We start from the raw sequence: 24,100 nt of genomic DNA on the forward strand, positions 1-24,100 counted from the left end.
CTTATGTGCCGTACCAACCACAGTCAAGTGCTAAGATCTAGTTGAACGATGAAGTTTTTTTCTTTTCTTTTCAAGTTATTTCTATATTCAATCTAAATTTCAAGTATTTATGGTCCATTCAATACAGTATTTATTTAGTACGTAACTGCAGTCTAGATCTAAAATTGGATTTTATCCATCATTCTAATCTTTTTCGCTAACACATAAAATACGTATTGTAACTGACAAATCCTAATGAATAACTTTATTATTTATAATAAATTAATGAAATCGATGTAAATATATCTCAACTAAAATTGCTATGCAGATCGAAGCATTTAGTTTACGTCTATAATTTCAATTATCATTCATACTTTTTTAAAAGTAAAATTCATTGAAACTGAACAATAGTCATAACTATTCTATCAAGTTACGATTAGTATAATTTATTTGAATATAATTTTGAATGAATCAGTCATGAGAACAAACTAAATTGATCAAACAGCAATCATTCTTTCACGTTTCATGTTTTGAAGGCTAGATTCTGTTTTGCAGTGAACAAGAAACTAATCTTATCAACTGAAGCGAGAATCTCCTTGACATCGACATAACGGAAGAATCATAACGATTCAATAAGTAAGTTTCCTATAGCTAATCGTTTTCTTTCTCTACTACCGCTCTTACGACTTCCTCTTCCTCCGTCACCCTTTATTTTGTGGGCATGCGGCTGGTAGCTTCATAAAATACCGATAACAACTTATCTATCTCACATTCATCATTGCAAATTGGAAATGCTCCGTTTTCTCAACATCACTTCCCGCTGATAGATCTGATCTTATTGTGATCTGATTGTCTTTCAATTCAATTCATAATATATAAATATTTCTGTTTTATATATAGTACGGTTCAGAAATCAAGTTTTATCACCGGTAGGCTGAGGTGATCGACTAATTTTTTTTCTATTCCCTTACCCTTGCTAAATTTATTAATTTTTCCTTCTACTACTTCTAAATATATTATTTTTTTCATTTTGAGGAGAATTAGCTTTTAAATCTAAAATACATTTTAAGATTTTGTGTTTTCAATTTTTATCGTATATTTTTCATTATCTTTCTTACTTAAAAAAATTTTTCTTTGATTGTTTATGGTTATAGTGGAAAACTTTGACAATGAAGCAACACAGGAATGCTACAATACTATTGAAATTAACGATATTCTACTTCCCCCACCAATTAATTTTGCCAATATAGTGGAGAAACGTATAATGAGTATGGTTCATATGAACATACGCAGCTTGAATAAGAATTTTGATGAATTCGCTTACACAATAGAGAACTGTCACCTAAAATTTGATATTATAGTGCTGTCTGAGACATGGATGGGCGAAGACGAACCTTTTAACTACATATTAAATGGGTACACATCAATAGATCACCTGGAAAGAGAATAAAAATAATGGTGTATGTGTCTTTGTCAGTAATGCATTCACTTTCAACAGACTGAGTGTTGACATTCCTGAGTCGGACTCAGTGGTTCTGAAAGTGAGAAACCCTACCACAAATTTCGAAATTACTTTGATTGCAATCTACAGATCACCCTCCTCATCGGCTAATCTATTCCTAAATGACTTGGAGAATGTTTTAAGGGAGCTGAGGGATTATAAAAATGTTATTCTTATGGGTGATATTAATATCGATTTGAATCAAACTTCCGATACCTCTATTGACTATTTTAATATTATGACTTCAAATGGCTTCACATCGTATATAAATAAACCAACTCGAGTTCAGAATATTTCAAGCTCTTGTATAGACCACATATTTTTCAAAAATACAAATAGAGTGATAGGTGCTATTTTCAAGACTGATATTACTGATCACTATTGCACCAGCATTCATCTAGGAGGTCAAAGTACTGCTTACGAATCAAATAGTATATCTTCTAATACTAGCACTATTGGCAAAATAGATTACAACAAATTATTACAATGCCTCGAAAATGAATCCTGGACTGGTGTGATGGATAACAACGACATTCAAACCCTCGTACAATCTTTTGAACAAACACTTATTACCCACATAGAAAATGCAACCACTCAAATCAAGGTATCACACAGAAACAGACCATTAAAAAACTGGATCACCCAAGGATTAATTAGAGCTATACAGACTAGGAACAAAATGCACAAAAAACTACTGAAACAACCTAATAACAATGAGCTGAAAGAACTCTATACTCGCTATAGGAACACTTTAAACAAATTATTGAAGGAAACCAAAATCAATTACTATAGAAATAAATTGGATCAAAGTAGGGGTAATGCTAGGAAAACATGGAACACAATAAACGAGATACTTGATATCGAAAAAGAAGCTTTGAATAATGATATTGATCCTGAAGTCCTGAACAAACATTTTTCATCTATTGGTAGGAAGTTGGCAGAAAAGCTAAACAACGAAAATGTAACCAATATACAACCTCAAATCAGTCATCATAATTCTAACAACTCACAAATTGATTTCCATAACTCTTTTTTCCTATTCCCGACAAATGAATCAGAGATTATTCAAACGATAAAAACACTGAAATCCAATTCAGCACCAGGCGTAAATGACATAAGTAATAGTTGTTTAAAGAACATAGCTCACAGCATTGCTAAACCTGTAAATATCATAATTAACAGATGCTTTGAAGAAGGTTTCTTCCCAGATGAATTCAAAGTAGCCAAGATTGTACCTTTGTATAAATCTGGTGATGCTAAAAATCCGACTAATTATCGTCCGATAAGCTTGCTCAGCGGTATTTCAAAGATTATGGAAAAAATTATAAAAAAGCGTCTTACACAATATTTGAGATTGAAAGATTTTATTCATCCCAGCCAATTTGGTTTTCAAGAAGGCAAAAATACAGAGGATGCTATTCGTTACTAGTAAAAACTTTAACTGAAAATTTTAGTAGAAGAAAGAAATCTATTGCAATATTTATGGACCTCACCAAAGCATTTGATACTATTCCACATTCAAAACTTTTGGAAAAACTTAACCGTATTGGAATTCGAGGATTACCCTTAAATCTTTTCTCGAGTTACCTGAGAGGGCGATCACAGATATTATCAAATGGGAATAAATCCAGTACTGAATATATGCTCGACTATGGTTTGCCACAAGGAACTGTTCTTTCTCCAATCTTATTTATAATATACATAAATGACCTCTTGAACCTGCACTTGAAAAATGGTCAAGCAATTTCTTTTGCCGATGACACTACTTTAATTTTTTCTGGTCAAACTTGGGAGGCAGCTAGAACTTCAGCTGAGAAGGGATTTTCGGAGGTCAAAGCTTGGCTTGACAATCATACTCTAACCTTAAATTATAAAAAGTCTTCCTTATTACTTTTACACCAAATACTACAACTCAACCATTGAATCAAATAATTTTGAAAAGTCACAAGAATAGCTGTAACGGACTAGGTTCAGGCTGTGACTGCCCTTCACTGGAGAACTCGAAGTCTGTTAAATACCTGGGAGTAATGATTGACCAACATCTAAGATGGGATACTCATATTCAGTCATTATGTCATAAAGCCAAATATCTAATACAAAAATTTTATAGAATTAGCCTCTTGAAACTACCACAGCTTGCCAAAATGACCTATTTCGCTTACGCTCAATCTGTTCTGCAATACGGGATAAGAGTCTGGGGAGGCGCAGCTGAACGACACATTGGTAAGGTTTTCAACATACAAAAACATATAATAAAAATTGCACTTAACAAGCCGCGGCTCTACCCGACCAGAACACTTTTCGAGGAAAGCAAAATACTATCAATCAAACAGCTCTATTAAAAAACCTAGCATTATACGTGGTAAAAAATAAAAATTTATTTAATATCCGGTATACTCCATACCATACACGTCGAGTTTTTAGATCTTCTGACATGACTGAAACAAATCTTAGTGTTTGTAGGATGCAATTTCCTTATAGGTGTGATAAGCTTGTGAATATAATTCCCCAAACCTTGTTTGCAAATTCTCCACCAAATAAACTAAAGATTGAAACCATAAATTGGATCAAAGCATCACTGACTTCTCTGGTAACATAAGATAGTATTTTTGTGATTTGGATCGTTTCTCACTACTTTCTCCACTATATCAGAGCCCTAAGTTTTTCTAGCCCAATATTATCATTCGAGCTTACCGTACTCTAAAACAGCTTTATGCTTTTCTCATTTGCGTTCCTGTTGTGCTGTCTAGCCTAGCGATGTTTAAAATGTATAACTCCACTTTGAAGATTCTTCTACCTGCTTTTCAATTCCATTATTTACTACTTTTTTTGTATGTATTTTTTATCTCCTACTTTTTAATCCTACTTTATTTCATATTATTTTATGCCACTTAGTTTATAAATTTTTTGTAATCTATTTCTTTTTGAAGCTCACGAACGGACGTAAGTCTTGTGAGCTCCACATTCTATTTCTTGTAATAATTTTTGTATGTACATTGTCAATTTGATTTTCTATGTTGTACAAGAGATGAATGAATAAACTTGAACTTGAACTTGAACTTGAACTTGATAGCATGCAAATTCAAGAGCTGTTGTAGTTCAAAATCGAGATCTTTATGTAGACCAACAGCCTACAGATATAATAATAATAACAATGGATGGGAGAGGGAAATAGAAGAAGAGAAGGAAGTAAAAGGTGAGAAGGAAGTGGAAGAAGGGAAGGAAGAAGATAAAAGGAGACGGAGAAAAAGAACAATTAAGAAGAAAATGATCGATCGTTCGTTTTCGTGTCCAGGTCAGACTAACAATGGAATATTTTTCTATCACATAATACATCTGCGAATATGAAGAAGTAGTACGGGAACCGGGTTGAAGAGACGGGAATCGGGAAGAGCAATAACGACGGGATAACAAAACAAAAAAACAAGGAGATGGGCTATAATGATAATAAAGAAGGAGGAGGTAGATGTTAAAGAATGATGAGAGGGAGAAAGTAGGAAGCAGAGAAAGCTGAAGAAATAAGCAATAGTACAAGATTGATATCATGAATTCAGTATTACTGAAAAATATAGAAGGACGTAAAAAGATGGGTAAAAAAGGTTGAGTGTGACATCAGCAAAAAAAAGAGTTGCGGGAAGGCCGAGGAGGAGGAGGAGGAGGAGGAGGAGGAAGAGGAGGAGGAGGATGAGAAAGATAAGGAGAAGGAGGAAAAAGAGTAGTTGTTTATTGATAAGTATAACAAGAATGTTAACTCTGATGAGTAAAGCACAGAGATGAGTAGCAAATAAGCAGAAGAAGAAGAAAAATCAGAGAGGAAGAAGAAGAAGGAGGAAGACGGTGATGAGGAGGAGGCGGACGAAGAGGGAGATGAGGAGGGTGAGGAAAAGAAGGAGGAGTATGACGAGGAGGTGGAAAAGAAAATGACAAAGAACATGGAGAGGAAGAAGAAGTAACGAAGGAAGTTAGAAGAGGAGCTTTATGGGTGTGGAAAACAGCTTTGGAAGAATATTAAAAGCGCACTAGGTCAGAAATGATTTGCTCGGTCCATTAAACTTAACTGCCAAATGTTCGCCAGATCTCGTCTCTTATCCAAAAGTGTGTGTGAGGTGTGGGTGCGAGAGAGAATGATTGAAGGGGGGTGGGTTGAAAAGAGTGAGGAGTGAATGAGCGAGAGCATTATGCGAGTATGAGAGAGTATAAACAGAGAGAATTGAGTTGAAAGTGGGAATCTTGAGAGAAGCGTATGTATTGGAATAGATCATTTCTTAGCGATGAGTGCCAGTCTCTGTTCTCCTTACTAGACTGATTTCCGCTAAACGTGATAAACGAGACTCATATGTCTACAGTACATAGGAGTCACACATACGCATGTACGTTGCTAATTTGCTGTCCACAGAATGTAATCCATCAATGATTGGATCTCACGCCACGTTATTCGACCGTACCTTGATAAGTTGAGCTTTCCTGAATCGCCAGGAATCTGAATTCCCCCTAGGGAAGATCACTTCAAGAGGTAACTTTGACATGTTCCATAAAACTTGTGCTGTGATGCAAAAACAGCTGACAGTACAGATGTACTCTTTACACGCATGGAATGGTGTGAATGTAAAAGGTAGCACATTTAATATTAATACCAGATATAATTTCATGAGCCTTTGGAATTAATATGAACACTTTCACTGAATTAGCAGTTGAAAATATCATTGCTTATTTTAGTATTTCTTCGCGAAAGTCAAAATATTTGAGTCGTGATAAACTATTTTTTGTTGAGTATGATGCTTAGAGTAATGCAGGGGTGCACACAACAAGGTGGGGTTTGGACGCAGACTGCATCCTTCAAATTGTAAAGTGGAGGGGGGTGGGGGCTCAAAAACAGATCTTGGGGGAGTCTGTCTCGAAAAAAGTCAGCAATGTCTTCTAAGATTACTACTGATGATATTTTTTGGGGTTCCTAAATTATGGGAGGGGGGAATGTAAGATGAATTTTCCTTAGTTAAGGGTTTATCTCAATATAAACAGGTAAATATAAATATTATATTGGAATATGACTGATTAAGTAGGTGGATTCTGGGATTACGAAGTGATTTTTTCAAGTTAAGCTCATTTAAGAGCTTGAAAATAAATTGATATCAACCTGCATTTTTTGTTTATTGTCCACTGGAGTTTTGTGATTTGGTAATATGAGAAATAACGAGAAAAAATGTACCTTAATTTCAAGTGACTTTCAAATTCTAACCAAAAGAATAGTGGTTTGAAAGTTCATGTTGTCATTCAGTAGAGGGTTGGAGCTGATCTCAAGAAGTCACCCTCCCAATAGAAATACATAGAGCGTAGACCACATATTTCATCGCATGTGAGCAATTAGATATTATTTTGACTGCGAGGTCAATCACTTCACCAGAAATCATCATAATGAAGAGTAATAAGACTAGATAATATATAAGAATACCATTACCAAAAACATGGCAAAATTGACGAAATGGATGAGGAAAGTCAATACGTTCTCAATATATCAATTGACCTAGTTAGTTCGATTATTATCTAGAATAATGAATATTACTATCGACTGTTGAAAGAAAGAAGTCAGATCCAGTCCAGACTTTTCAAGTGTCCAGACGTGGTCTAGTTTCTCAATCCGGAGACAAAACACTCCACAGATCGAACCATTTAATTCGCTGAATGCTCTCGCAGACTAAGCACACCATTGTGTAAACAATAATAGAGAAGGAGGAAAAAGAAGAGGAGAATAACATTTTGAATTGAAAATAATAGTACCAGACCACATGCTTTAATAGCCTCCCACAAATAAATATCATACGATTGTTTTCTATTTTCAAATTAAGAGAAAAATAGATAATAAACAATAGTGGTTCATGGTGGTCCATGAAACAATAAGCTCAATATTAACTTGAAATAGAAACATGCTGATAAATTGATAGAAAATAAAGTAGTCGACATTGAAAATGGATTTTCTCTCAAAAGTGAAACTGTTGGTATTGTAAAGTTTTTAAAAAGTTCTCACACCGTGTGAATACTGTACAGTGTACAGGAATTGGAAATAGGAGTTGAAATCTATATAAGGTGTGAAGAATATGGTCTAGCTGTAAAATTTAGATCAGAGTATAGAGTATAAGCATTTTTAGTGTTTTTTATTCTAAATTCAATACTCTCTTTTCTAGACAAATTACAGAAAGGTCTACTTCAATTTATACTACTAGAGAAATTTCTAACATAATTTTTGTGTATTTATAGGCCTACTCGAAACTTGTCTTCAAGATCAAGTAAAGTAGGGTTTTTTATACACTAATGACTGTTAAAAGATAATCTTGAAGACTGCGAAGGGATTTAGACCAGACTCAAGTAAAATTCACACCAATCCAATATATTCTTCAATAAATCTCCTTAAATCTGTATATAATACACTCACACTGCATCGAATTCATCTACTCAAAAATCGAAATTCCACATTTTTAAACAAAAGTTCGAAAAACCAAAATTTCCTACATTATAATTTTCCTCATTCAAATATCCCTCAATTTTAACTAACCCTTATCGAATTTCCCGAATTTGCCCAAAAAGGAGTGAAAGTTGGAAAGTATCAAATTATCTTCCATCAAGTTTTCACCTCAATCATCTCCTCAAATTTGTACACCTCTTCATCACCCTTCACTTGACCTCAAAAATTCCTTTTTGTCTCTCATTTTCCGTGAGTCCTTGGTGACCTGGAGCTCCTTCTATTGCACTGCAAACATAGCACTACTTGTCATTGAGATGTGAATTGCTATATGGCAGGTGCAATATAAGCCTAGTATAGGCAAATGGCAATATACAGTATAAGCGTACAGCTTACAGGAGGCAATGAATAGGCATATAGTTGGTGTAAGCTCAGTCTAGTTGGTAGCTTGGTACTATAATATGCTGATAAGGTACCTACAGTAAGATTCACTTCAAACGGTCAGCATTTCTTATGAATAACATCAATACTTCCCAGACAACCAATGTTGAGAGTTTCAAGTGAATCTCAGTATTCTACTATAATAGTATAGGTGCGATATAAGTTTAAGCAGCACTAAAAAAGCTGTACGTGCTCATCTCTGAATTCCTTGAACCCTCGACATTTGTTGTCAGTCGTTAGTTCCGTTTCTTGCGCATTATTCATCATGAGTTTTGTCCTTGCTTTTACTATTTTCAACAATAATTCAAAACCAGTTAGTTATCAACAGGTGTTCATCATCGCAATAATTGGCTATCGCACTCCTTATCAATCGCTAAATAATTTGTTAACAATCAATTCTCATCAATCAATGAATAACTTCTCATCGATTTCCGAAGTTGAGATGGTAAGTGATCAATCATATCGTTTATCTAAATATGAATATTTACAATGAATAAATAAATAAATAATCTTATCTCCTTCAGTTCTCGAAAGGTATATTTCATCAATGCTTGCAATATTCGGAAAATTGTAGTGCTTTTATTCCATCTTTTCCAAACCAATTTAGAGAATAGAATTTTTCAGAATTTGAGTTTTGAAATTAATATAATAGATTCCGAAAATTTTAGAGATTGCTAGCCTAGAGCCTAGATCGAGTTGATAACTCGATTACTACTGTAGTACCTACTACTGAACTTAAATTTACTGTATTATCAAAATTCGGGAGTGAAACAGTTTTGGAATAAACATGCTGTTATAGATTGCCAAATATATGCAGGAGGTTATCCTCCCATTATCATGATTAATCGAAAATTGACTCTAGAGGTATTGCTCATATCTTGGAATGGAACATTTATTAAATTAAAAAAAAAAAAACAATGATTATGAAGGTACCGCTAAAATCTCAAATAGCTGTAATTAGCTGCTTTTGAGGTATTCCTCGAAGGCTGTAGTAGAAACTAAATCTTAATCTTACTAAAAAATCCCAACATCCTTCACTCAAACATCCAAAAATGTGATAAAACGATGGACTCAAAACATAAAAAACATAGTCTACTAAACATGAAATGTTCCCAAAACATGACTGAGAACTGTCCGGTTTCTTCCAATTCTTCAGCGCGTAAACATTATAATTGATGATGAGGAATATAATCGACAATTTTCCAGCTTTTAAACCTTTCACCAAAGATTCAAGCTGATTCTTGTCCGTGTTTTCACAATGAATATCACCAAACATAAAAATTATTTCTTTTTCCCATTGATAGTGTAATAAATGAACACAATCAGTGAGATGAGGGCTAGATTGAAGAACATTATGATCAGTGGAATGATATTACTAACTCTCTAGATTCCGCTGACAAGAATATCAGTTATCCAGTTCAATTCCAAGTGTTGAGAGGAGAAAAGATAAAAAATAACTGGTTAACTCCATTCCATCATCCCACGCCTGCTTTGAATCAACTATCATTATGGACTATGATACCCATTCCAAGCCTGTTAAAAAGTAATTAGCATCCAGCTCTTCTTTTTCTCCTTTGTCCACTATTTCTCTCACTCCTCCACAGTCAACTTCTTCTTCATTCACTTTTTCTCTCTATCAAAGACCACTTTCATTCGTCCATCTCTCTTTTTCCCCCTCTTCAATCCTTATTTTGTTATCTCTCCCGTTCGGTTTCATCTCTTTCACTTCTAATTCCACCCCTTATTTCTGGTATTCTATTCCCCCTTTCGGTTTTGTTCTATTCACATGCGTCTACTTCCAATTTCAACGATACTGATCATGCATCTGCCTCAAGAGATAATTGTAAAATAGAACAAGAAATAGAAAATGAGTATTGGAGCTTTAGTTCTTATCAAACTTGATGTGTTCAATTATTGTCTTTTGAATACGATACGTTAATTGTTCATGAATCGAGGAATGTTGATTACTTGATTACTTCTCTCTGTTTTTCAGCTGGATTTGATCTATCTGTATAATTTGTGGGTACAATATTGCGCTTGATTGAGATCAGTTTTCCATTCTACTACAAATTTCTATCCCAATGTGGAATCTCATTCATTTTCACACATTGAATATGAATTATATCATCACATCCATTTCTTTAGTGAGGTCCACGTTATGAAGGCAGTGTTTGTTTGTTGCTATCCTTGTTTATCGTTCAACAAAGCGGATAGCGCAATCTCTTCTTTGCTTTGCTCTGTTGCCAGATCGTCTTTCCACAGATTCGTCGTTTTTTTCTACCTTAAACAATGTAGAATAAATAAATGATTAACAAAATATTCCATAATAATTATGAAAATTCATTATGAAATAATTGAAAAATATAATTTCTTGCTTAATAAAATATAATTGATTATCTTAAACGATAATGACCAGTTAATATTACATCAATAAACCTATATCAGCTACCGTCTATAGAAGGCATTGACAAGACAGAGGTTCGGCAACGTTGTTCTCCTATCTTTCTCCACTGCCATTATAACGTGGCCTCACTATAGTAGGCTGTGATATGCATCATACTTCATACATCATATTTGGTGAAAGTGATGGGAGCAGTACAGATAGTAATTACAGTCGATGGACAAGAATGTTTCCCTCATAAGCCAGATAATTCTACCCTGTGCGTCAGAAATTATATAGAGAAAAGATAATGAGAGATGGAAGGTCCAAATGGCTATTGGTGTTTTCTGTTCTCTCAACAATCGCTGAGTGATTTTCCAGCTCTTAAAAAATCAGTTATATTTTACAAAGATACCCTTCCAAAGGCTGAACTAGTAACACGTCGGTTACCCAATCTGAGCTAATAAATATAGTTTTGATTACTATGATTCAACCAATTGTTCTTGTTGTTATTAGATTGATAGTTTAAATGTTATGTTTCTCTTGACAATAATGATATTTGATTTTCATATTCTCTATTGTATTAATAGTGTAACTGATAACTACGGGCATCTGCTGACACTACTGATCGTACGGGCATCTTATATTGGAGGAAAATTAAATTTTTTTGCAAATAAAAATCACAAATTAAAATTTTGGATGGTTGCGAGCAGAGATCATACGGAGCCAAGTTGATAAATGATTCGTTTTATTACAGTGCACACTAGGAGAGAGACTGAAACAATGAGACTAGAGATAGAGATAACTAGGAGAGAAAAGAGAGAAATTTACTAGAAGAGAGACTAGATTCGCTGCGCTGGTTCCTAAAGACTACACAGTGAATTATCGCGAGCTTTTGAAAGCCAGCCAGCTAATTCTAAAGCAAATGATCGCTAAAAATTGAATTAAAAAAAATCTATAAAAGAAGCTTAGAAATGCTGATTTTATATTGAATTAAAGAAATAGTTAGAATAGAGACCACTGAAGATAGATGTAAATTCATTATACTGTAGTTATGTTCGTTTATAGATTGAATTTCAACACTGACTTTTCTAAAACATCATCATCATTATCATCATATTTATTTATACATAAAATGTACAAGTACATTGAATATTGTCACATTACACATGTTGTCACATTAAACAGAGAAAATTAAAAGAACAAACCAACACACAAATAAATACATTCAATGTTGAAATCGCATAAAATTACTCCTGAACAAATTCTTGAAATGAGTACAAAGTCATTCCCACCAAATGGTCCTTCAGATGAGCTTTAAAATATCTTATATTCTCTATAGATTTCAAATTACTGGGCAGCATGCTAAAGTATCTATCATATCACCCATATAAGTTGTCCTGTTTTTAAAGATTTCCAATCTATGTCTGAACAATTCTTCCTGATCGAATGTTATGACAATGCGATTTACTAATTCTTAGTTCAGAATCGGTAGATTTTCTATAGTACATTATATAACATCATTAATATATTGCCCATAAATTGTTAATATGCCTAGCCGCAGGGGAGATGTGTTTAAGAGAGTCATTCCTTTTGATTTTCATAATAAATCTTAGTGCTCTTTTTTGTTGAATTAGTATTTCATCGAGATTTCTCTTCGAAGTGTTGCCGTAGATACATAGACCGTAAGCTATGTTAAAATGTATAAATGCGTGGTGAATGGCTACTAAATCGCACACATTGGACATTCGCCTAAGAGCATACAGGCCTGGGGATATTTTTTCAACCACATTACAGACGTGATTGTTCCATGACAGGTGTTCATCTATCGCTAATCCCAGAAATTTTGTGGTATTTTTTCCCTAAACTTATACCTTGAAATTTTATATCTGGGCATAAATCATTTCTGCTCTGGTTTTTTGAGAACGGGACCACTACCGATTTTTTGGGATTTAGAAGAACATTTCTCATAAAATTATTGATGGCTGCTAGACCATCGGCTGATGTTTGCTGAACACACAATATGTTATCGGTACATCGTTCGCATTCTACTATAACATCAATTTATAGTGGAATTCATTCCGTCCATGTTTGAATGAGGATCATTGATGTTTTATTTCAATGCTAACTATGGCAGTTCAAAGTGGATCTCACTATATAGTACTGCATATCTTCAATAATGTATTACGTTGATCTGAAATGTAGAATACAAATAAAGGAAATCAAAGACTTTCCATCTTCAACATACTTTTCCGAAATGCTTTTTTCAACTGCTCACTATTAGTTCCTTTTGTCAGGCATTCTATATAAATAAACGAATTCTAAGGATCATGTAGATCCATTATAAGGGTGCGAACAGAACGATCAGGCCGATGTTCAGCTTCTAATTCAGGTAACACTCGCAATAGACTTTCACGTAATACAAATACATTGTACAGCATAGGAGTTAACACAACGGTCAAGCATCGTTCGAGCTACAGCACGATGACATCCAAATGTTTTCATTATTGCTAGGGCAAGCTGATCAGTGGCATCCATCGAAATCGAAAATGAAACTGCTATCCACTTGTTCTATATTTCATTAGTCAGAAGAATGAAGGTGCAAATTTTGCACCTTCATTCTTCAGACTAATGAAATTGGAGATTAGTGGGAAGTGATTGTCTCTGTGGTCCCAATGATAAGCTATCGATTAGATAAGTAAATTCCTTGCTACTCCGTTTGGAAGGGGTCTACCTCTTGTAGGGCCGAATTCTCTAAATATCGCTCATTAGTCGGATTTATATCGCTGGAAATATAGCTGCTTTCGGATTTCGAACCCCCGGAAGCTGCAGGTCCACTCATCTCTCAAATTGCAAAAATGATTTCGCAAACATCATAATTGTAGTGATATAGCAAATTTCCAGAATTAAAACTAGGCTTGATCATGATCATCAGTTTCATTACCCATGCACAAGTCTGGAGGCATCACACTCAGAAAAAAATTTAATGTGTCATAAATTCATGTATCAATCTTCAGAACATTCTATTATCTTGCAACTATCAATGCAATAGCTGACAATTATATCCGATATTCCAATAAAAACGTAATGAAACATTATTCTGGAGAATTTAATGTTAAAATTTCCCATATATACGTTTCTTATAGCTGAGCTGCATGACAGTTAATATTCAATGAATCCAGCTATGATTCACTGCATCGTGCACTTCAACAGAAATCTCTCGATTACTACTTTATTTCAATTTTTGCGTTATCATCGCGAGAGCATTACTCAATATCCTCTTGTGATAATTAACATATAGTCGAGACTTTCTGATGAGGAAAATTAATTTCAGTTGATTGGCTCGTTTAGCTGATTTCTTGTAGCTTGATTGCTTCGCTAAAGTTTCATAGATGGTTTAAGTTGTGGATGCTAATATGAAAAGTATAGTTATTATTGGCAATTCTCAACTTTTATCATATTCATTGGCTTTTGTCGTATAAAAGTAATACCTTGAACCTAGAACTCTTTATTCCATCACTCCGATAACAACTCCAACTGAAAGTTACTACAACTGTAGGTGAAAGCTGGCATTTCAAACAAAAAAGTTACAGAGTATAATGAGCCTATTAGAAAATGAATATCACACCTAAGTAAAGCAAAATGAAACTAGACACAAATTAATAATCTATTCTCCACCTACTCATTCACTTATTAAATTCTGAAACTATCCTCTCATTGGATTGAAGTCTTCAACGGAATTTGGTTGAATGTAGACTATCTGGAATATTTGTAACATTCTAGAGGAGAAAACGAAAAATGAAATATTTTTTTGATCGCCTATTTTTCTTTGCTTTATCCAATAGATTGATAAATAATTATCTATTTACTCATAAGTGAGAAATAACTTATCATTAGAATGGTATTGGAAGAGCAAAAACAGGCTAACTCCCTAATATTCCTCTCCCAAATTTGAATTATGAGTTGAGAATAAGGATTTACTTAAAAATTTTCTGCCCAAAATATATGTTTACTGGGAATTTAGAATTCGTAATGATTGAATAGACAATAAAATGGTATATCAAATCTAGAAAACCATATTCATAATAGTGAATTAACTGAGAAATTTGAACCGAAGAAATAAAACTTTATATAAAATAGAAATATGATAAGTAGAGTTTGGTTGAAAGAAATAATTGCAAAATCTTTTTTATTCCATTGTAATTGAGTTTTCCAAACTCTATTGAGTAATAGTATATAGTAATAGTCCTATATTAATGAAATTGGAAGAATTTGATCTTCAAGCTAAGAAAAGTGATAATGGAAAGGATATTTTCGAAAAAAGATACAAAAACAATAATGGAACATAGTTAATAAGTTATCACGTCCTGGATTTTCACTTCCTCCAAAACACCAATAACATAATTATCAATGGCTCATAAAATAATGTTTGGCGGATAGAAAAAATCGATTGTGTTCACTATTTATGTAAATGAAGACAGAAGGTGAAGCTAGCAATAGCTAATGCATCGATAATTAGGTTCAATGGTCACGACTGTAATGTATCCTATAGTACTAGTGCTATATTATACGTCTACTATGTTACCTGCAAGAAAAAATAATCATTGTAGAAGTTGGAACTGTGAAAAAAAGTAGACGGAGAACAAAAGAGAAAATAAATGAATGGAGAGAGGAGATATTGCGGAAAGAGAAAAGAAGAGAAGATGTAGGGAACTGGAGATGGAGGAGAGGCAGAGAAAATGAAGAGAAGCAAGAATTAAAGCAAGAAAATAAGTAGATAGGTAAGAGAGAGTCTGGTGAAATATGTGAAGGAGAAAGTGAAGTGATTATATAATAATGTGAAATATTTCTTCTATATTTGGTTTTGAAGCATCTAAATTTAAAAATCTACTTCGTGAAAATTATTAAGGACTGGAAATTTTGTGAAGTGAACAACTACAAGACTTAACCCATTTCGGACTATGTGTAACCTTATTTGAATTTGGGAGAGGAATAGTATACCTTATTTTTCCTCTCCCAATCTTTTGATGATGTACCTATTGTATGAATCAATAAAGTATAAAGTAAAGTACGAAGCAGATGGGTGAGAAGGTATGATAAGCAGTAGAGAAAGAGTTATCAGACACAGGTTGAGGAAGACGATGAGATGTCGTGATGAGAGGAAGCGAATAAGAGGCTTATAAAAGAGAAAAAAAGAACAAATGACAAAGAAATAAGTAGTGATGTTTTGGCTTTGAAATATTGTAGGTACCTTAGAGGTGAATCATAACTTATGTGAAGTTTAATTAGGATTTCCCCTTTTCAGTACATGATACTTCACTAGAGAATTAAGTCTTAACCCGTGATTTAATGATTTTTCTTCGTAATTAAACGTCAATTACAACTATCCTGTTCAGTCAATACATTGTTTAGTGAGAAAATACAAACTATATTATTAGTTGGGGTTGAGGGTTAATCGTGAGTAAAAGTCGCATAAAGTTACTACTTCATACAAAATTCTAAACATAGCACCTCTCTACAGTGTTCTTTATGTTTTAGTTTACATCATGTTAAGGTTTATATCATTACTTTATCTTGGGTTGGCATCAGCTAACGCTTTTATTAGTTTACTCATTACATTTTCTTCCCTCTGCAACCTCAAGGATTTTCTCACAGCAGCGAAACCTTGGTAATATGGTGATTTTACCATGTATCATCGTCCTTATCCCGGAAAGTAGTACATTGAAGATTAATAATATTATTGTCGGGGTAAGCATTTCTGTGACAATGCTGTAATTCCGATGAATATTCTCTGCTTACTAGCTTAAAATTAATGATGTGTTTATCATTATGTCCTTAATTTTAGGGCACTGTAGGAGATATTATTCTATCATGTTCCACAGATTCTCCCATGAAAGTTGTTTACTAATAATCATGCTAGATTATCGCAGTTATTGTACAGGTTTGTTAATTATGTTCTCTAAAGTAGATTGTATTATAGACTAGCAGGTAACCAGTGCTCCGCAAGGGTCAAATTGAGAACTTGACAAACTGAAAACTTGACCTACTGGAACCTTGAAGAATTAAAAATAAGCCTATAACCATCCTCGGTAAATTGAGAATCTATATACAAAATTTCAAGTTAATCAGTTCAGTAGTTCAGACATGATGATGCATCAATCGTGAATTTCCTTCGTGCCGATCCTTCCCTTTATTATATTATAAAATACCTTAGGAAATACTTCTATTGGAAATGATCGAGAAATTATTATTCACCAATATTATACCATTCAGTGGTATAGTAAGAAACCCTAGAAGAGAAAAAACCTAAAATCGTGAATGGTTGAGAAACATCCGGAAAGTATCAATTCTTATTTACTCAATAGAAATTATCAGAAAATGGAAATAATAAGAGCAGATAATTCAAATTCTATAGATCTAATCGAAGAATTCACTTTGATTTGATTCAACAGCTATTACTAATCCAACGCGGAATGCTGAGACTACAGAGAATAATATAAAATTTTGACAAAAAATTCTACAATCATTATAAACGAGAAGTTTTCATACTACTAAATGAGTTTCAACTGTATTTTAGTATAAACGAGAAATTTTCATACCACTAAATGAACTTCTACTGTATTTTAGAAACTGCTTCTGTGATAATTACAACTGAAGTTGTAAAGCTGATTCGTTCTCTAAAATTTGAAACTTACAAATCAAATTTTTCCACAAGTAATTTTTCTCCAAATTCATCAATCAGTCTTCGATAAACTTATTTCATTGTGTACTCCAACAGAAAAGAAAACTCCTGTAACCTCATCAATGAGTAACGATAAGTTATATTTAATAATATTTCAAAAGAAGAATAAAAACTTAGTTTACCATAGTTGAACTCTTCGATATAGTAATTGTAGTTTTTACCAATGAACCTAGAATGGATTCTAGGTACATTAGTTTTTACCAGCTGTAGAACTATCTTAGTTACTATAGTAACTGTAGTGTTGAATTAACCATCTATATCTCCTATATTAATTGCAGGTCTATCTCATTTCTAACGATTTTTTAGGCTCCAGAGTCGATTTGGCGCCAAGACCGGCCGTAAATATGCGATTTATATGTGACAAACGAACTGAACCGACACACTGCCATCTAAATCGAAGACAAAGCTGGTCGTTATTCTCGCGGATGAAATCGTAAACAACACAAGTGATTAAAGAAGCATTTCCTCAAAATAGTTTATGGCTGTTGAAAAGAAAAATGGCCAGCTCTCTAGTGAGTTCCGCTGACAACTGTCAGCATCGGTTGAATGGGGAATCATTGATGTTATTCGTTAGCCATTCTGACAATATTCAAAGTGGAACTAAATGTAGCTCTACTATAGACTTACGGTAGGTAAGAAATAATGTTTCAGAGGCTGGAAGTTTCTGTAGATGAATTTGTGTTTTAGAAGCTATTCAGTCGACTCTCTATGATACAAAGTAAGGAATGAAGTATTAAAATTAAGAATAAAACAAGAAAATTGAATAATACCGTTTGAATTTGAGAAAAGTAGTGGAGATTGAAAATGTTTCCAGATTGAAAAATTCAAACACATTATTGGACACATATAACACTGCTTGCACTCAGAGAGTATAAAATGCAGCATTCTATCCTCTCTGCTTGCAGTAGACGTTTTTCGATAAAAAGAAAGAAAAGATTCCAAATTGGAAGTGAAGAATGCAGTTTCGATAGAGGAATACGGTTTTAATCTGAAGATAGAAAGAACTCATTCAAATCCTTTGAAATTCTGTGAAAATTAGAATATCATGGAAAGATTAGAATGGAGCCTGGAAAGTGAATATAGTAAAGTTGAGAATGGGGAAGTATAGTCTTGAAAAATGAAAATCAGACGGATTAAGCTGGATTCGCACCCAGCAGTGATGGTGTAATGAGAAAATATAATTCTCACGAGTTTTAATAATTGACCTTTTCAACTCAGAGCGTCGGATTGAGTATGAATAATACTATTAGAATTCATGGGAATTATAATTTCACTATCACTGTTGTGTGTGAATCCAGCTTTAGACTACAAAAAAACAACTGCAAAGACATTCTGAGATATGAAAGTAGGGGAAAAGCATTATTATTACAAGTGGGAGATGATAGATACAGCAGTTAGAAGATTAGAATGGAGCATGGAAAGTGAATATACTGTAATATAATGTAATATAATGGGCATACAGTTACAGCCTATTACAGTACAGTCTGGGTACAACCAAGTAGCTTACATCAAGTACGGCCGACATCAAGTAGGATGCTAAGGCCGAATTAGATGCATAAACCATGGGAGAATACAAATATCCACTCAAAATTAAAAGAATGAAGATATACAATGTTTAATGAAAAAAAAGAGTTTCAAATACATTATGGAATAATCGAGACTGAAACGCGAAAATCACATTTCTCATCGAGTGGAATTGTTAATTATTTCAAAATATGCTCCATTATCAAGAGTTTCAAAAAAGATTGTTCTGTATACATTACAGTTATTTTTTCCACATATAATTGTAAAATAATGGATAATCTCAATGGATATATGGTTTTGAATATATTTGAGATATTATTCGACTCACTCGTGCTCTTGGTGACTGAGAGAGAATTGAGATATGGATAAGTGTCTTGTAATATCATTTCTAAGGAATGTAGGAAAGACTTCAAGATTGGGATAACTCAACTACTGCATATTTTGAGATAGAACACGATGATCTCTAACACTATTCACCCGCAATGTATGTTCATGAAATAGAGCATTCCATGAATTCCTTCACATATCTATGGCAAAGATTGTTCACAACACAGGTAAAGAAGTAGATTGAAACAAGTAGAAGTAAATTAACACACGATGTAGATGATCTACGAGCTGTGTCACAGAAATACCTACACAACTTACAACCTATGCGACGTTAATAACCGTATCTTTTCAAATTAAATACGTTCCACACAATCTCTACCTTCATTCATGTCATTTCAAAACACTATCACTAATGTAAGAAAAATGTTTCAATAGTTACATTATCGCAGTATTAAATATGTGTGTGTTCTGTTTATTATTATTATGTACTGTACATCAAGTCTCAAATGTGCATTTAAAACTCCCGCGCGAAAACTACAACAATTCCCACGCTTTTTGGCGGGAAACAACTCCCACGTGACTTTATTTTGGAGCAGAGGAAGAAGGGGGCGCTACTTAATGATCTCTTTTGTACTATAATAGGAGTTGCTGCTTAGATGTTTAAAAACGAGGTAATTCATTTTTTCAAAGTGTACTTAATCCAAAAAGCTCCACGCATTGATGTGTGAGATGTAATGGCTTCAGATTGTTTATCAGTCAGTGTTTTTATTATTTTCAACGTTCAGCATTGTGTGTTTTCAGATTTATTAGCACTATTTTATATGTTACCTTGAAGCCGTGCTATTAAATAATAATAGTAGACTCTAATACAATGCATCGTTTGGGTGAATTTTATTCTGTTTGTATTTTATTGAATGGATATATAGTAGGTTGCATGTATTGTGGGTAAAATGAAAACTTGTTTGTTTTATGGAGGATTTTCTGATCGATATCTCCTTCTCACTAAGCTTAAAATATTTTATCTTTATGGTGACTAGCAGGTAACTTGTGCTCCGCAAGGGGCTATTTTAAAACTTGACAAACTGAAAACTTGACCGAGTGGAATCTTGAAGAATTGAAAATAGGCCTATATAACTATCCTCGGTTAGTTAAGAATCTATATGCAAAATTCCAAGTTTCAGTCCAGTAGTTCAGATTTGATGATGCGTCAAACATAATTTTCCCGTACGTGTATAAGCCAGTTCTTTCCTCTATTATAGTAGCCTATAGATAATTTCGATACCTGACTCCTGAATCCTGACAATACCTGAGTTGTAAATTGTGCCAAATATTCAGTTGCAATTATTATGGATTGATTATCCAAAAAAATCAATGATAATTTATATTAATCATATAATTTTGAGAATGTAGCCTACTTTGATTCGCAAAATTTTCCAACAGCTTCATAGTGAATTATGTTCAGTTATCAAGGTACTTAACTGATAAATACTTATCATAGGAAGTAAAGTTCATATCAGAGACATTGGATAATCGACTGTACTGGAGTTTTGAAACTGTTCTTTTCTCTAATCTAATCAGGAGAATCTTCAAACGATTTAGGTTTTAGCTGGGACAGAGCTTTATTTGTGTTTACGAACACCTTCGTCTTATCGATGGCTTCATACTTCGAATGAATAATCCAGGGAAAGCTCCAGCAGCATACAAATTGACATGATTGGAGAAAAAATGTTCATTTAGAACAGACTGATAATTATGAAGACAACTTTCTTTCATATTTGGGAAAGGAAGAGAAGAGTATCGTGAACAATATTTTCCAGGTTCTGATCTATGTATGCCTACAGTAACATCGCTTGCATCGTCTTCACATTATGAGGAATTGTTTGCCCACAGATGTGTACAGCCTGTATAAAGATTTGCTTTGCATTATTCCCAAAGAATATTGTATCCATGGAATTTTTTTATCGGAGTCTGGGAAATCTTACCTCTACCACCGGTCCTGTCACCATAATTCTACAATCTTTTTGTTGAAAACCTAGTCTTTTGAATCCAACAACAGAATGACAGAAACTTCGCGTACGTATTGAATAGTTTAGGTGAGATGCAGTCTTGAACGTTAAAACGTTGAACAGTCTGCTGGATTTTCTTGAGTAAACGAACTACAAAGTGCAGTGAACTGAGATCGTCTGAGGTTTTTGTAATGGAGAAATTATTAAATATTTAATTTGAACGAATTATGAGTTTCCAGACTGGCTATCTGGAAGTATTCTGGAAATAATGGGTATACTTGGAAAATATTGTGAATATTAACGGAGGAAATCTGATAAAACCCTATAAATTACGTAAGGATTCATAGAGTAAATCATGAATAATATACGCAGGTCAATTGTAATACAAAAGTTTGATTTGCTCATGATAATGGTTTATGATTGCTCAAAATTGTTGATCATAACCGATGAAAAAATTTTGCTTTTAGTGTACTAATAAGCTACATATTTTGAGGGAATATTGTGTAAGTAATAGAATTGAATTTGAAGGAGCTTGTAATAAGCTACAAGCTCCTTCAAATTCCGAGGTTTCAAGTTCGAATTCTTTGAGATGAAACAATTTTCATACACGCTTCGACATGTTGATTTGAAGATACTGATATATCTTACCATAGCAATGAACGATATTTTTGAAAAAGATGATACGAATACAAGCTTCTTACTTGTTCATGAATAAATAAGATAAAGATAACGGTAACGATAATGAAAACGTGTGATTTAGACTTTCAGGTGTAATCCAAACTTGGAAAGTGGTTTGAAAACGGTTGGCGATGCTGCCTAGCTGGCGATCACCTGTACAACCGAGGTATTAAGCACTTGTAGTCAGTGTAGTGATTTATACATTCTGTACTTACTCTACAGAACGATAATAATGAAATTTGGAAGACTAGAATTGTTTGGTAGTTTGGCTCATAGCATATCACCTATCAACCCATAAACAGTAATCTAATCGTATTGATTTGATAATAATTATGGTAGTCAATACCTCTCCTAAATTTTAAATCCAATTGAACCTATCTGAAAGCTTCATTTGTCTATTCTCTACGTTATATTCACATAGATTACAGTTTCAAATTGATAATATTACATCCTGATTTATCCTTCTCTAATGTAATATCTCCTTGTACTCCTGTTTACCCTTCTTGCATCCTCCTCCCATTCTCTCTTCTTACTCATAATTCTTTGAAAAAGTGAGCTAAAGAGTAAGATTTAAATATAGTTTGGTAAATTACCTTGCAAAATGTCTCAGATGAGTATATGCCTCTGCTTTCCTTCCAAAACTTGAAAAGTTGTCCGTTATCACCAACACACAATCCAGCTTTCAAACACTGAAATACACCAACTTTATCAAAACCCTTTCTAATTTCACTAAAACCTTGTCCAAAACCGTTGTTGTCAACAGGTTTTCGTAGACGATCAATGCTGTCAAACCTTGGGACAAAGCTGTTGTAAGATTCGACACTAATAATGTTGGGAAGGAGTACAAAATTGTTGTCAAATTCTACACTCTTAACGACGAAATACAGTACAAAAGTGGAGTTGAATGGTTGACAATCGTCAAATTTTATTACAGTTTGTGTACTATCAAAATCTTCTTGTTCAAAAACAACTGGCTTGTTTTTTGACACTTGACAACACTTTTCCAAGCACACCAAACTATTTTCACCAACTTTTCCGAGCGCACATCTACTTCGTACCTCGCCGCAAGTCATTTCACGGAGTCGCAAAGTCCGCGAGAGGACTTGATGACTCGCCAAGTCGCGCCTAACCTAACTTTCCGCTCCCTGAACCAGCGCTCAACAGACTGGCGGCGCGTCAAGTTGCTCGCTTATATGTGTGTCTAAAAATAGCCAGTGATGTCACAGGCGAGCGCTCTGATTGGTAGAGCCGTTCTGCGAAGTCGAACGCGATTGGTTGCCGGCGAGCCCACTTTTCGCGAACTTGCCGGCTCGGTTATCGCGAGATTTTCTGCCTGCTGGACGTTTTCCGACGCTTTCCACATAAAATTAGGAGTCTGTGGTTAATTTTCTTGTTAGTCACAGTAGATATTGATAACCGTGAAACACTCTTCATGAATATTGCAATGTTTATCAAAGTTATTCCATACGATAAATCTCGGTTAGGGATGAGAGATGCTCACTGTGACGTAGATGAAGTAGAATAAATAATTATTGTAATAGAATCGACGAATATTATGTTCTTGTGGGATAAATATTTTTATAGATTAGTTTTTCATGAAGAGGAATTAGATAAGCTTGAGAAACTTAAACTGAGTTTTAATTCATTTACACCACTTGGACTCATTTTTTATTGAAATAACTGGTGAATAGATTTAAACTGAACAATAGTGAGAACCTTGATAATGATTTGTGATATCAATTATTGGGATAGGGATATCAAATGAGAATTACGGATTCCAATTATAACATAGAGGCATATGTTGTAATAGTAATATTAATCTGGTCAAGACTATTATGTCATAGAATCTATCTACTCCATTCATGAAATGTACTTACAGACAATATTGCTCAATTTAGATTCATTTACACTACTCATGTATAATGGATAGTAATTATGAACATAAAAACAAGACTAATCAATAGTTCTGGCTCAGAAATGTAGTATGAACCACAGTAGGATTTTCTTTCGAAAGATGAGAAAGAACACATCGAAACAATACAGTTTAATATGTGTGGAGATTTATCTA

At 33.8% G+C, this 24,100-nt stretch overlaps 1 protein-coding gene across 1 annotated transcript in view; it reads right to left on the bottom strand.

Moving 5' to 3' along the window:
* LOC111059969 overlaps positions 1-23,196 on the bottom strand; it is a 76,355-nt gene extending 53,159 nt beyond the window's left edge. The window contains exon 1 of the mRNA XM_039437923.1: positions 22,626-23,196. The gene's annotated coding sequence lies outside the window, so the exon portion shown is untranslated. The remainder of the gene's footprint in view (positions 1-22,625) is intronic.
* Positions 23,197-24,100: the final 904 nt, after the last annotated feature.

This window comes from Nilaparvata lugens, chromosome 11, assembly GCF_014356525.2.
Source record: "Nilaparvata lugens isolate BPH chromosome 11, ASM1435652v1, whole genome shotgun sequence".
Lineage (NCBI taxonomy): Eukaryota > Metazoa > Arthropoda > Insecta > Hemiptera > Delphacidae > Nilaparvata > Nilaparvata lugens.